Source organism: Bison bison, unplaced genomic scaffold (assembly GCF_000754665.1).
Source record: "Bison bison bison isolate TAMUID 2011002044 unplaced genomic scaffold, Bison_UMD1.0 scf7180017864341, whole genome shotgun sequence".
Classification (NCBI taxonomy): domain Eukaryota; kingdom Metazoa; phylum Chordata; class Mammalia; order Artiodactyla; family Bovidae; genus Bison; species Bison bison.
This window is the reverse complement of record NW_011494913.1, coordinates 6,393,439-6,406,765: the sequence shown is the minus strand read 5'-3', so window position 1 is coordinate 6,406,765 and position 13,327 is coordinate 6,393,439. Positions and strand designations below refer to the sequence as shown.

Below are 13,327 nucleotides of genomic sequence, written 5' to 3'. Positions count from 1 at the left end.
ATGTAAATGGAACCATATTCCATTCGTCCTTTTGTGTCTTCTGACATTTATTTTTGCATCTGTGCGTTAAAGCTAAATAATATGTACCTTGTGAGGACATCCGGTATGAGAAAATCACTTAGGATAGTCGTCCTTTCAGAGCTTGCCTTCGACAAACGTTTCTTTCCTTTAACCGTATCTATTAAACTGGCAAAGACTCTGACCTGGGGCGCAGGAAAACTTGTGCACCTGCACTCTGATCCCTCTGGGGGGCAGGCGAGAACCTTGGGCTGACCCCGACTTGAGATCTCGCGAGACTGTCAAACGTGTGGTATGAGGCGTGGGAGGAAGGTTGTGTTCTCGCGAGAACTCTGCCTTTGGGCCCTTGGCGTGTGTCTGGCCGGCGGCGGCTCGGGGAAGGTCTCTTCTGAACGTCCAGAGCGACACACGGAGGTGGTAAGAATCGGAGTGGCCAGCGGGGCGGGCGTGCCTCCTTCCGCTCTCACGCCGCGGGAGGGCCTGGGGCGTCGTGGCCGTTTCTCGGCCCGACGCGGGCTTGTCTGGGCCTGCTTTTGGAGGCCAGCCTCTCCCTCGACTTGCCTGCTCAGAGGGCGACCTTCCACCTGCCCGCCGGCGTGGGCTTGCCCTCCCTTCTCTGGCCCTCGACTCTCGGCCTGAGGGGTCACCTCTTCCTTCCTGCCCAGCCTGTCCTCCTTTCTCCGTCCTTGGACGCATTTGGCCCGGAACCACCAACGCCAGCCTGCCCTTCCGCCTTGCCCCCGGCCCCGGGAGTGACAGCTCCGAGTTTTTGCTCGCTCTCGCCGAAGTCTCTTGGCGCGAGGAGGGGCCTGTTTTCCCGAACGGTCCCAGAGTATATACATTTCTAGCCTGTTGGGTGGAAACAGACAGATTGTGGGTTTTTTCCGCCCTTTATCCGCCAACCCACCGTGACTTACGGTACAGTGCTTGTAATTCTCTCCAAAATCCTGAGAGGTAGCTCCCTTATCTCCTTTTTACATATGAGAAAAGCGAGGCTTGCTAGTCCGTTGCTTCACTCCACCAACAGTTGTTTAATTCAGCACCTGTATGTTCAGGGTGTTGAGGATATGACCCTGAAAAAAAATACGGGCATAGTCCTTGTTTTCATGGAACTAAATAATTGGGGCAGGAACAACAATCGTGTGAAGAGGCTTACGTGCCACGTGGTGTAACATCCCCATGAAATCAAGAATGGCAGAAGGCACAGAGTAATACTCGACCCCAGAGGCAGAGCTTTTTTCACCATACTGTTCTGTGTTCTCTAATCAGGGTGAGGTGCGCTGCACCGTAACTGTTTCCACTACCCACTTGGTGATGTTTACGGTTGTAGGGACTGTTGAGTTACTTCTGGATGGGGGTGGGGCAGGCACTCATCGGCGCCGCATTTCGGCGCTGGGGTACTAGCGTGACAGCCCTGAACTTCAGAGAACCTCGAGTCTTTGAGGAAGACTCACTCAAATGCTACAGTGGGGTTGGGCGTGTGGTGCGTGTACCTTGAGGCAAGTCACTTGGTTTGCTCTTTGAAGGTTTGCTAGTTTGCAGATTTGTTAAGTGAGATGATATATGTAAAGTCTAGCAGGGTAACATATCTTACATTTTATTTCTTCCTCCTTTTCTATTCTTGGGTCCCTAGGGAAAATCCTCAAGTTTTATGATAATGTGTTTGTATTAAAATTAACTTCTCCAATTACTTTATTTTGGGCAAATAGGTATTTTAAAAGTAGAGAAGCATGGTGAGCCATGTAGGGAAAGGAAGATGTGATTCTCAAAGAGTGAGGAGATATCTTAAGAATTAGATCGGACTCCCTACCCCACCGCCATTTTATTTAAAGTCAGTTTAGCTGTGCCAGAATCTCAGGAGCCTCTGTAGGGGTTTCATAAAACTGCACAGGTGATTCTGATACAGATTCCTCTCCCACTAGCTTCTTGGCTAGAATTTTATGATAATTTCCCTCTCAGAGTAAGTGTTAGCATACTTGAAGGCATTCAGAGCAGTCATTGCTGTGACTGCTGAACTTCTAAATCTCAATCTCTGATTTCAAAGTTTTCTTATTTTCTTAGTTTTTGGTGACTCAGTGTCACAAATTTTCCTCTAGATGCCAAGTTTGCCATTGTGTCCCTAGGGAATATCACAGTATGTGTCAGTGTAGACAGTAAATATTTGTAGAATGAGTAAGAAAAATAACTTAAATGATCCGTTCAGCATCCATTGTGTGGTTAGAGAACACAGGCTCAGATCTTGGATTAAATCTTGGTTCTTTTACTTGGAAGCCTGTGACTGTAGGTAATACATCTAAACTTGTCAAGCCTTAGTTTCCCTGTTTTAAAAATTGTATTTGTAATATGTAGGTACCTTAAAGTTTTCTGAGGACTAAATGAGATGATGTGTTAAAAAAAAAGTCTTGCTTCATAGATATATTAAATACTTCCTGAATCCATTCCTCCAGCAACTGTTTACTGAGCACCTCTGTGTAACAGTGAACAGAAAGACAGCCTCCGTCTGTGGGGAATGTACCTTCTAGTGTGTTTTCTGAAGTGGGATCAGAAAATACATGGTTTCTCCATGTCAGATCGTGATAAATACTATGGCGATAATGTTAAAATATATGAAGGGGAAGCGTGTGGAAGGAAGACTTATTTTATATAGGATAATAAGGAAGATGACACCAGGAAGAGGAGCAGGCACAGATATCTGGAGGAAAACGCAAGTGCCCTGAGGCATTCCTGGTATGCTGGAGGAGCAGCAAAGAGGCCACTGTGGCAGGGCTGAGTGGGCTACGAGCAGGGGAGTAGTGGGCAGCAGCAATGAGGTTTCTGCAGGAACGCTGAAGACTGAGGAGGGTAACTTATTTAACTGATGAACTACCAAAAACGTCTTCCTTTATTAGCATAGCCATTCTCTTATCAGAAGTAATCAGAAACTATTCTAAATTCTGTATCATATATTAATTACATGTATTAATGTGTTACTTTATAATAATGTATTACATGTATACCATACACATATTAATGATTACATGTATTAATCTCTGACTCTTTCCAAAAAAGTATCCCCAGTCTCAGAGAATCAAGACGTGTTGCTGTGAAGGATACACAGTGGCATGTGCTGCCAGATCAGAGCGCATGTTCTGAGTGTTACTGAAATCAGTGAATTCAGTGTCTCTGTGTATGTACCAGTTAGCTTGCCAGTCTTAAGCGATTGTTAAAAGGGACCAACCAGTATGTAAGTACGGGATTAAGTTCAGTTTCCTGAAGGAACTGTAGATTGCTGTGGCAGTCTCATTACTCTTTTTGCTGCACTTTGGCCCTCTTAGGATTTTGCTATCAGGTTTTAGTTTGGCTTTGTTTTCAATACAGGTGTGTCTAAGCACATTGTTGCACGTAGAAGACGCGAGCAGTGCAGACGGCCCAAGCTGGTGAGGCGCCAGGCTGGCCACTGCTCTGCTGAACTGTTTTAGTAGTGTTTCTGCGCTTGTCAGGTAGAGAGAGGAGCAGCCATATGGTCCTTCTCAGCTTGTCTTCTCTGCTTGCTAAATCCTACGTTACAGTCATAATTTGTGAACTTCCCACCTAGTCTACCATTACCTGAAATCCTGGCATGTCGTCCTTACTCTTTGAATTAGATAGATTCACTGGCACGTCAACAAAAGGTTATCTTGAGGGTCCCTTTAAAACAACAACCACAACAGACTTCTGGCACGAATGCTTCATCTGACTCTCTGAGCCATCCCTGATTCTCTTGTCATCCCTGATTTTACTTGGCTTGATGATGCAATGAAATCAAGATTCTCTGTTTTGAGGCTGAGGGTATGTTTGGGGCTAAATATTCCTTTTAGCTAGCGTTGTCTTGAGTCCTCTAGAAACATGACAGCTTGGTTCAGTGAAGGAATGGATAACTGGCAAAGTAGGTTACAAAGTTTTTGCTTGTCAGTTGGTCATAGACAGGAAGTTAAGTCTTTAATACTTGAACAATTATAGATTTGATAAAATGATCTTGGGTATATTTTGAGTTTTAATTTGGCATTATTTCTAGACCTCTAGGCTTCAGAGGAGGGAAAATATTTTATCATTTGCTTGTCTCTGTCAGGAAAACCACAAGATACTTACCATATAAAATTAGGGATAAATTATATTATTACTGTGATGATAGATAAATAACATCTTTTCCTATATTATGGCAAGAAGTTTCAAGTTGAAGATAGGGGACAGCCCTAGTTCTGAAAGCTTACCAAACTTCTTTGACGTAGGCTGGAATTTCTGTGGTACTGTAAAATCAGAGAGAAAAAAAAAATCCAGAGATGGCTGTAAACACAGTTACTGCTTCCCCTTTAACTCACACATCAGCTCGTGCTTGTGAATCTGTATAGTTGGGCTTTGATGGTTCTGGCATTAGGAAAGGCACTTTATATCAGAGCCTAGCATAAAATCATAGTTTCAGTAGCAATATCCTTGCCAGTTTTGTCTTGTTTGAAAGAAAACAGAAAGTAACAGTTATGGTAGAAACATTTCCACTTCTGAAAAACCTTTCTGAATGGGACATCAAGTTGACTACTTACGTTTAAAGCAGAACTGTACCATACTTCCTGTGGCTGGTCTGAAATTGAGCATTCATTTCTCATGTAGTCATCCATCCATTTATCAAATATGTATTAAGCCTCTGTCGAGTTGAGGGTTAAAGCACTGCACAGCTCCAGGGACACCATTCTCTGTAGGTCAGTTCAGTAGAGCACGTGGAATATGAAGGGGGTTGGTAACGCTATGGTACTGATACCAGGCCAACAGTACATGGCCCCTGCTCTCAGGACCTCTCAGACCAAGGAGGCAGACATGCGACAGTAAGGACAACATGTGTTATAGGTGTCATACTGGAAAGTTACACGTTACACCGGGCTGACTCTATGTGTATGTCAGTGCTTCACTCGTGTCTGACTCTTTGCGACCCCATGGACTCCTCTGTCCATGGAATTCTCCAGGCAGGAATACTGGACTGGGTTGCCATTCCCTTCTCCAAGGGATCTTCCCAACCCAGAGATTGAACCTGGGTCTGCTGCATTGCAGGCGGTTCTTTACCGTCTGAGCCACCAGGGAAGCCTCTATAGGTTAAAACTATTGAGAAATGGGATGCTTGGTCAGAAAAGGCTTAATAGTGGTGACTATGCTTTTCTGACTTAAGTATAGTCAGAAAAGCAGACAGGTAGGGAGAAGGGAGGGGTCTGGCATTGCTAGCAGAGAGAGCTGGGAGAGCCAGACTGGACAAGATGAACCAGCCAGGTCTACGCATGAGAAACCGCTGTCCAGAAGATCACGGTGTGGGGGCTGCTCTGGGGAGATAGCAGGAGAGTCAGGCTGAAGTCAGAAGACTCAGAACTTTATTAGAGAAATTTGGACTTTATCCTGTAGGCAGGAGGGGAGCCATTGGACAGTTGTAGTTTATGCTCTTTAAATGAGACGATCGACTAATCTACTAGGAAATAGATGGTTCTCTTGTTGGGAGACAGTGAAGAAGGCTTGAAACAGAAGAGAGGTAAAATGTCTATGACTTTTTCCCCTTTAGAACCTAAACATTTCATAAATATGAAAGGGCAAATAACAAAGTTTAAGGGAGTAAAAAAGCTACCTGCAGTGTCTGAATGTGGAATTTGTTTAGATTTTTATGATTTTTTTCTCCCTCCAGTTTTTATATTTGTATACTCTTTAGTCACTTCATTATAGTAACAAGTAAAGCTGTCATAAACAGAATAATACTGACTCTCAGTAACTGTGCAGCTCAGTTCAAGTGAAGGAGAGCAGGCATTGGTCAGGATCTGGTAGAGAGGGCATAGAGACCACTGGTTATGTAGGTGGTGGTCAACAAATTTCCTATTGTATTCACATTGTAACTATTTTAGGGGCATATAAGAGAGATGAAAGTTCTTGACATTAGTCGTATTTTTACAGAGAATTGCTTCTTTCTAGCCATTGACTTAAAGTACACAGGGCTATCAAATTTTAACTTTCATCATTCAGAGGTATGTCTGGCTTTATTTGTATCTTCACAAAATATGCTATGCAATGAAGATATTTTGAATTAAGAGAGAAATTGTTTTCTCACTAATTTTGGTAGTGAATGACATGGGACCCCAGAAACTGTGCATCACAGATGAAGCAGGCACATCCATAGGTTCTGTTCATCTGAAATCTGAGGGATGCTTAATTGAGGTTCCTAGTCTTCAGTGTCCACTGGCCTTTGCTTTTTGTCAAGTGGTTTCACTTTACTCTTAACTGTTAAGAAAGTAGCTTCATATGCATAGATGAGTCAGTCAGTTCAGCTGCTCACTCCTGTCTGACTCTTTGCGACCCCATGGACTGCAGCATGCCAGGCTCCCCTGTCCATCACCAACTCCCGGAGCTTGCTCAGACTCATGTCCGTCGAGTTGGTGATGCCATTCAACCATCTCATCCTCTGTCGTCCCCTTCTCCTCCAGCCTTCAATCTTTCGCAGCATCAGGGTCTTTTCCAGTGAGTTAGTTCTTCACATCAGGTGACCAAAGTATTGGAGTTTCAGCTTCAGCATCAGTCCTTCCAATGAATATTCAGCACTGATTTCCTTTAGGATGGACTGGTTGGATCTCTTCTCCAACCCCACAGTTCAAAAGCATCAGTTATTCAGCGCTCAGCTTTCTTTATAGTCCAACTCTCACATCCATACATGACTGTTGGAAAAACCATAGCTTTGACTATAGACGGACCTTTGTTGGCAAAGTAATGTCTCTGCTTTTTAATATGCTGTCTAGGTTGGTCATAGCTTTTCTTCCAAGGAGCAAGCGTCTTTTAATTTCATGGCTGCAGTCACCATCTGCAGTGATTTTGGAGCCCAAGAAAATAAAGTCTGTCACTGTTTCCATTGTTTCCCCATCTATTTGCCATGAAATGATGGGACCGGATGCCATGATGTTAGTTTTTTGAATATTGAGTTTTAAGGCAACTTCTTCACTCCTCTTTCACTTTCATCAAAAGGCTCTTCAGTTCCTCTACACTTTCTGCCATAAGGGTGGTGTCATCTGAATATCTGAGGTTATTGATATTTCTCCCCGCAGTCTTGATTGCAGCTTGTGCTTCATCCAGCCTGGCATTTTGCATGATATACCCTGGATATAAGTTATACAGCCTGATGAGAATTAGTATTTTACAGTAAAAAAAAAGTTGATTTAAAAGGTGTGACAAGGCTGTATAGAATTTTGTCTTTGGCCTGATTATGCAGGCTATAAGGATTATTTTCAGAGAAAAGGGCATCAAAGTAGAGTACCATGAGCATGATAGTCATCAGGCAAGTACTCATTGTGTGCCAGGTACTGTCCTAAGCATTTTTTATATACCAATTCATATAATTCTCATTGAGTTGACCCATTATTATTGTCCTCATTTTACAGATGGGGAAACTGAGGCATAGATTGGTTAAGTGACTTGCCTAAGGTTACACAACATCTAATGACAGGGCCAGGTTTTGTACCCAAATGGTGTAGCTCCAGAGTTCATTCTCTTAACTACTCCATGTCACTGTCTCTCCAGGTAGGGCTTTTATTTCACTACTGGATTCCCAGCACCTAGAATAGAGCTTGGCATCTGGTTGGTGCTCAGTTTGTTGAATGAAAAGCATCCATGAGCATTACATGCATACCTGGACTGAGGCCATGTGGGAGTGTGTTTGAGAGTCAGAGGGACACCGGGGTACAGGTAGAGAGGTGTGTCACAGATGTGAGGAAATGTCAGAGCCTGAAACAAAAGCCGAGACCTGAACCTCAGCTAGGCTGCCGGTGGTGATCTCAGAGGGAGTCACGAACCTCTGCCAGGAATTCTAGTAACAACTTCGGAAACCTTACTGACCCACTTTTGTTATTTCTTTGTAGTGATTAGCAGCAAAATCCTTAAAGACGTCTTGATGATTTGGGGTGTGGATCAGGGGGGACACGGAGGCTAAACGCAGGAGCAGGTGGGCCGCGGAAAGGCTGGAGAGGAGCCCCTGGTGTCCTCAAGGCTCTGCGGGCCGGCTTCGCCCGGGGTGGCCAGTGGCGGTGGCGCCCAAGCGACTCGGAACCAAGAGTCTTGAGGCAGACGGGGTGGGGGTGGGGCGTCCTCGGGCAGCGGGGGCACCTCGGGGGCCTCCCGAGTGGGCGGAGCCTCGGGTCCCGCCCCGCCAGCGCGTCTGGCAGCGCCCTGCGGGCGGGCGGGAGCGCGCACGTCGGTCGCGGGGCGGGGCGCTCTCCGCGGGCCCAGGGACCTTTCTCACCCCGGTCCCGGATAAAGCAGCGTCCTGCTTGCTGGGCAGCTCGCGCGCCGGGGCCTAGATTGAGAGGAGGTATGTCCAGCAGCCCAGGGCCGCGGCGGGAGCCCCCCGGATGGGCTCCCCTGGGTGGGCTGGGAATGGGCCCTGCTGTGCGCATGCGTACTGAGCGGTACCGGTACCTGCTCTGAAACAGAGTGAACGCGCGGCTGCGGCTTCCCGGGAGGACCAGACGCAGGCTTCTTCGGACAACTGTGCTCCTAGAAAGTGTTGGGGAGCCTGGAAAGTCGCATGTGTCACTGTTGCTTTTGAACTAGAAGTGCCGTACTTGGCATTAGATGGTGATGACTAATATTGTGGTTCGTTTTCAGTTATTGCTTCTGAAAGTTGATGTGCTGGGGTTGGTTGCTTATAGTTACATGTATAGAGGTAGATGTGAGTGCAGTAAGGTCTGAAGTGTTAAACGATCTTAAAATATGCTGTGAATTTAGTATTCCCTTATTTTGTGCGTTTCTTTAGGCGTTAACCTTTGCTTACATGCTTTAAAAAATTAACAGAATCATCCTGAATTTCAGAAACTGTGGGCTAGGATGAGATACGTATATATAACCTTTGAGTTAATGATTTGTGATTAAAAAAAAAAAAACTTTAGTTTTAAAAACTGACGGAAGAGAGAACCCATTAAGAAATGTGTCAGGGTAAAATTGTATGTGGACTGTTAGTGTAATGTTTTTCTTGAAAATTTGTACAAATATTCTGATATATGCTGTCTCATCAGAGGTAACCAAATGGACCATTAGTATTCTAATTTAGCAATTCACAGAAGATAATAAGTACGTTATGGGTCTTTTAGCAATGATTTAGATGCTAGGAATATAAATGAAAAATGGACATTTTTTTTGGAGAGGAGAGCGATTTGGGAAGGAGTCAAACAGTGAGACCTGGAAGGCGCAGTTAGAAATGATACAAGCGTTCGTGTAGACAGAGGATGCAGAGTGATTGTGATAAGATGTGAGGTAAGATCCCAGGGCTCTTGCTCCTGTCTTTCATGCTTGGAAGTGTTTTGGTTATTCTGAGCCTGTCATGACATGCTGTTTATTTTTGTTAGCATTATCTAAGGAAGAAGATTAAGAAAAATTGGTTTTTTTGAGGATTATCAATGGACTGAGATTCTTAATGGAAGGTGTTCCAGTAGTAACCCGTTGGAATGTTGATTTTAACCTCCTGTTGGCAAATAAGAAGAATATATGGGTGATGCCCTAAAGGAAGAACAAACTGGTCAGGAGAGACTTCAGGACTTGACCCTAGGAACCCTAGTTCTAAACCCAAATCTTCATGTTACGGCTGTGGTGGCCCTTTAGATGGGTCATTTAAACTCTCTGGGTCTTTGTGGCATCATCAATGTAATGAGACTAGTCCATCACAGAGACGCCTAAGGTTTTTCTAACTTTAAATTGTGGTTAGTGTTGGTCACAAGAGGGTTATAGCTCTTTGGAAATTTTATGGTTAAACCATATGACTAGGACTTAGCTCATTTGCGGTTTAGTTGCTCAATTATTGTTCCCTGACCTTTGGATTTCATAACTAGATTTGTGCAGAGTATTGTGCAAATATGGCATATATAGTTTGTGGAACTCTTCTTTGAGGAAAGAAAATGAAAGTTGCTCAGTCGTGTCTGACCCTTTGCGACCCCACAGACTATACAGTCCATGGAATTCTCCAGGCCGAATACTGGAGTGGGTGGCCTTTCCCTTCTCCAGGAGATCTTCCCAACCCAGGGATGGAACCCAGGTCTCCCGCATTGCGCAGATTCTTTACCAGCTGAGCCACACGGGAAGCCCTTGAGGGAGTCTTCAGGGAGAAGGGGTGGGGTGGGGGCGGTTCTCTGGCAGTGGGAGGACCTAGTGGGCTGCCCGAGTGGGCGGAGCCTACTTTGAGGAAAGTATGTTTTTCCTGGAGCTTTATTTATGTGAGGAACGTATGTATTTCTCCCTTGATGTCTCTCCTTCCCCAAAACCTTGAACAGAAATCCTAGAGGCAGGGACGTTTTAGAAAGCATTTAAACTTTTAACTTGTCTCAAACAAAAACACCCCACACATTTAAGGCAATACTGTTTTTTAAAAGTCAGTCCTCTTTTGAAGGTAGTAGGGCAGAAACGTGTGTGTAGACTTAGTATATTAATATATTAGAGGGTTTAGACCACTGAGTTTTTGCCATAAAAACAACTTACGTTTTGCTCTGTTATATAGTGAGAGAGTAGATGAGAGCTATATTTATTAAACAAGTACCACACCCTGACCACCAAGTCTCTGAGGTAGATATTGTTATCTTCACTTGTTAATTAGAACATTAGGTTCAAAAAGGGCTAACAGTTCAAGGTCATAACATTAATTGATGGCTAATTGATTCTGAGTCTGAGCTTTGTCACTTCAGAGCCTTTGCTAGTTTCGGTGCTTCTTTGTATAGTCCAAAGGTGGAGATTCTGTTGGAGAAGGCAATGGCACCCCACTCCAGTACTCTTGCCTGGAAAATCCCATGGAGGGAGGAGCCTGATGGGCGACAGTCCATGGGGTCGCTAAGAGTCGGACACGACTGAACGACTTCACTTTCACTTTTCAATTTTCATGTATTGGAGAAGGAAATGGCAACCCACTCCAGTGTTCTTGCCTGGAGAATCCCAGGGATTCTTGCCAGGGAATCCCAGGGAGCCTGGTGGGCTGCGGTCTACGGGGTCACACAGAGTCGGACACGACTGAAGTGACTTAGCAGCAGCAGCAGGGATTCCGAAGGTCCCTATAACTCAGCTAAACCTAATTACAGAAGCAACCAAACGTTAAAAAGTGCAGTGTGCAGGGCTTGGGTTAAGTGCCTATAGGCAGGTATTATCTGTTTATCTTTATTGCAGCACTTTGTATTAATAGCTACTGTTGTCTCCGTTTTTCTAGAGGAAATTGTGGCCCAGAGAAGTTAAGTAACTAGCTCATGGGTCTCAAGGTTGCAGATGTAACTGGAATTCCGGTTTCTCAGGCCTCAGAGTAATCTCTTCAACATCACACTTGCTACACTGGCTCTCCAACCTGAAACAAATAAGTTGTTGAAATTGACCGTATGGACTTAGAGAACTCATACAAGTGTCTTTGAATGAGACAGTTCAGGACTGGCTTCACCTTCTGTGGTTTGAATTCACCTGTGTGGTAGAGTTCCCGATTTCAGCTCTGAGGGTTTCCGCCTCACTGCAGTACAAGAGGACAAACTTGCACAGCTTCTTTCTTGGGATCTAGGCTATGGCAGCTGACCACCCCATGACTGCGCCACAGGAAGGAAGGAGGGTCAGAGCCAAGGGCAGCAGAGGGACAGACATCCCTGGACTGGGTGTAAGGGAATGAAACAGGCTTGTAAAGACTCTTACTCTAACCAGGTGACTGTCTTAAAGGATAACTCTCGTTTTATTTTGGAAACAAGGTGGGTTAATATGTGGCGGAGAATCAGTTTTGTAACTTTGAAATCTCATCCTAATTTGTATCCATAGCTTATAAGGGGAAAATCCAATTTGTGTGTTTTTACTATATTCTATTCTTATTAGGCAGAGTGTAGTATTGTGATTGCTTTGAGAAGACCTACTTTTCTACACTGTATGCATTTGAATTTGTTTCCCACATGATGTAGAGCTGTGGGGTTTTTTAACATTGTGAAGCAACATTTTAATTTGATGTTATTGCTTAAAATTTACACTGCTAGGCATTGTGGCATTCCACACAAATGGTGAGGAACTAAGAGTGGGAAATTAGGCACAGGTGAAAGTTGTTTAATATATTTGAAAGCTGAACATGCTTTGCATGTAAGTTATGTGCAAAGTGAAGCAACTTGTGGTAATGAGGTGACATTCTGCTCTCCTAATATGAGCCAGCATTTTACCCACATTTTGCAGGTTCCTACTGTGTGCTCTGAGCGTACACTAATGGGTGTGTTTAAAACAGGGCAGCTTACAGTGAGAATGAAGGTAGCAAAGTAGCTACAGCTGGTGTTTTAAGGGGTAAAAAAATCTCCAAGGGGATTCCTGTTGAATCCAGTTAATGAAGCCCTTCTGTTTTCAGAGATGATTATAGGGAACCAGACTGTGGCAACAAAATAGCAGGGGGAAGTTAGAAAATTTCCTGAATCTTTGTTATTTTTAGTAAATCTAGTTCCTGAACGTGAATCTCTTTTGCTGAGGTGGTCAGAAGTCAGCCTACTGAATTTCTTCCTCCCGTTGCCTTGTTTCTGAGGATGGGGAATCTCACTGCATTTGGCTCTTCTTAGGTTCCAGCTAGCTAGCCACCTGGCCCTAAACTTCAGCCTGAAGATGCAGCGTAGGCCAAGGTCCTTGCGTCTCACATGAATCGTCAGCCATTTGCAGGACTCTGCACTGGGTAGACTGCTGTTCCCCTGAAAGCTGGCCTGCTTCTCTGCAAAGGCCATTTCCTTCAGGATTGTTAGGAAATCTCTTTATATGTTGCCTCAAATATCTGCTATTAATCCTTCTCTACTCCTTTTGGGTCATTCTGAACAAGTCTAATTCTATTTGACAGTCTCCAAATATTCCAGATAGTAATCATGTTGTCCCAGAGACTTCTCTTATCTAAACAGCCTCTCTTCCTGGAGAAATTTTTCATGGTTTTGAGGCCCCTTTCTTTTTTTTTTTTTTTTTCCCTAAATGCTTGTTTCTGAAGTTTGTTATTCAGAGAGAAATTTCAAAATTAGTCTAATAAACTTGGAACAGATTAGTCCTGTGGCGAACGTTATGCTTTCGGTTAAATGTAGTCATACGGTAAGTAATTTTTTCCTTGAGATCCAGTGTACTGCTAACTCATATAAAGCTTGCTTTCAATTAAAATATCCATTCTTTTATAAATACTGTATCCTAATGCATATATGAAATTAAAAGACGCTTACTCCTTGGAAGGAAAGTTATGACCAACCTAGATAGCATATTGAAAAGCAGAGACATTACTTTGCCAACAAAGGTTCGTCTAGTCAAGGCTATGGTTTTTCCTGTGGTCATGTATGGA

General features: G+C 44.1%; 1 protein-coding gene across 1 annotated transcript in view; it reads left to right on the top strand.

The window, feature by feature from the left end:
- The first annotated feature begins 330 nt into the window (after nt 1-330).
- Nucleotides 331-13,327, top strand: part of NCOA4 (nuclear receptor coactivator 4) — a 22,600-nt gene continuing 9,603 nt past the window's right edge. The window contains exon 1 of the mRNA XM_010854450.1: nt 331-435. The gene's annotated coding sequence lies outside the window, so the exon portion shown is untranslated. The remainder of the gene's footprint in view (nt 436-13,327) is intronic.